This window comes from Penaeus monodon, chromosome 25 (genome assembly GCF_015228065.2).
Source record: "Penaeus monodon isolate SGIC_2016 chromosome 25, NSTDA_Pmon_1, whole genome shotgun sequence".
Classification (NCBI taxonomy): domain Eukaryota; kingdom Metazoa; phylum Arthropoda; class Malacostraca; order Decapoda; family Penaeidae; genus Penaeus; species Penaeus monodon.
In genome coordinates this window covers 17,032,693-17,034,568 of record NC_051410.1, presented here as the reverse complement: position 1 = coordinate 17,034,568, position 1,876 = coordinate 17,032,693, and the positions used below count along the sequence as shown (strand labels likewise).

Here is a 1,876-nt window from a genome sequence, read left to right as displayed (position 1 = left end):
GTATTCAGTATATGTACTCAAAATCATACATCACTCCTTGTGATTATTCCAAGTAACTTAACCGCGTCAACTTTCCCCAACGCTGAACTCAAGTCGCGCGCTACGTGTGGCCGCATCCACAGTACGCGCGTGAGCTCCTCGGCGCACAGTAATCACCAAGAAGCCAACTGACATGCCACGGTCATCGGGACAGTTGGTAGCTCTGAAACGCCAACCTGTGCGGCGCCTTGCTTGTATGGCAGGCGAGATAGGAGTTCGAATCCCCGGTCTGTCCCAACACAGCGGCTCTAGATATTATCACGGCGCTTAAGCCCCCAACAGGTGACCTCAGGCGACGGTGAAGTCAACACGAGCCAGGGTGGTCACTTGGGAGTTACACAACGGCGAAACGCATCGGTTCCGCGGTTCTATGTGCGATGATAACGGGGATTATTCGACATCAGTTTTGGACCGCCGAGAGAGAAAATAAAGGAACCAAACTTAACGTATGTTGAGTTAAATATACTTTTTAGTTCGTTGGAAGCGCATGATGTTGGCACTGACGAGCTGATGGCCTCTAGTGGTTATATAATGGTCGAGCTGCGAGGATGACAACACTCCCATAGGCTATTTTGGGGAAGACTAATAGGACAACCCAGATGGGAAAACGCGACAGCTTGGACGTCTTCATGCAAACTAATGCGTTCATCTTTATCACATAATGATAAAAAAGGAAAATACACAGATCTCTCTATTAACATTGTAGATTTTGCTGTTCTGAGGGAACCGGATCGCGCTACTACATTCCCCTCACACACGGAGACAAGGATCCCGACGTTCACGTTTCCGAAGAAATGCAGATCGAAGGTTAGAACTCGAGATTCTGGTCATTGTTGTTATCCTTCGTGCAAGGTAAAATATATGAGCTTGATCTGAAATTCACTCCACGATGTTTTTAGCGTTAACCCTCGTTAAAATGCAGTGTGGTAGAGGATATTATTGGGAATATTTTGTGTTGTGGCTTCATCTCTGCAAATAAATGCCTCGTCTCGCCGTGCGCTTGACGACAGCATTATATTAACCTCGTCAGTGAACAAGGAGACAACTATGGTGAGGCTGCGATGACCTTATACTGACCATTTACTTTATTTCTAGTGCTTGTCATTGAGCACAATGAATAAGGTACAATCATAATGGGCAGAGAACCTACTGTACTTGCATTCGGAACGTATTTGGTTGACGACGGGCAAAGGCCAACCGCGGAAGAGGAAGTCTAAAGATATATCATATAAAACATTCTAAAACGCAAATGCCGTATCACTCGCGGTGAATGATATTTAGGCCTTCGCGCGTCTCCCTCCAACGTGCAAGTGATGTCCCTTCGACCTATTTCTTTTTCTTTGCGGCGGATGTTCCCCTCATTTCTGGTAATGAGGAATTCCGTGTTTGATGTACCACTTTCAGCGATTTTTTTTTTTCTTTTGGCATCAGTGTAAGGCGGTTTCTCTGTCCAGGCTGCATTCGATGACATCATTCTAAGCGTTGAGAGAGCGAGGTCAGCAAGATACCAGTTAAAACAAGGCTTTCTTAATATTTTTTTTTTTTCACTTTGACTTTTTTTTTCGTCGCTGCCTTTCTTTGCGAATTAACATCCAGAAATAAATGCAACCCCAACGAGTCACAGTTATGTAAGCCTTGATCTCAGAACGATGCTAGACTGGCCCCTTTAGTGACGAGGCCATTGGAGGTAGAAATTACTTCTCTCTGCAGGTTTATCTCGAAGACATTAAAAATCTTATCACAGATACAATAGTCGCCTCCCACATAGCGTCGACCCTCACCTGCTCGGCGCCTGAATGGAATTTCGCGTATCGCATTATCTCGGTGGCGCCCGGTG

At 45.6% G+C, this 1,876-nt stretch overlaps 1 protein-coding gene across 1 annotated transcript in view; it reads left to right on the top strand.

The window, feature by feature from the left end:
* Positions 1–600: 600 nt before the first annotated feature.
* The window catches only part of LOC119589086 (protein tyrosine phosphatase type IVA 2-like), a gene marked incomplete at its 3' end in the record, with an annotated part of 23,919 nt that continues 22,643 nt past the window's right edge, over positions 601–1,876 (top strand). The window contains 1 exon segment of the mRNA XM_037937662.1: positions 601–846.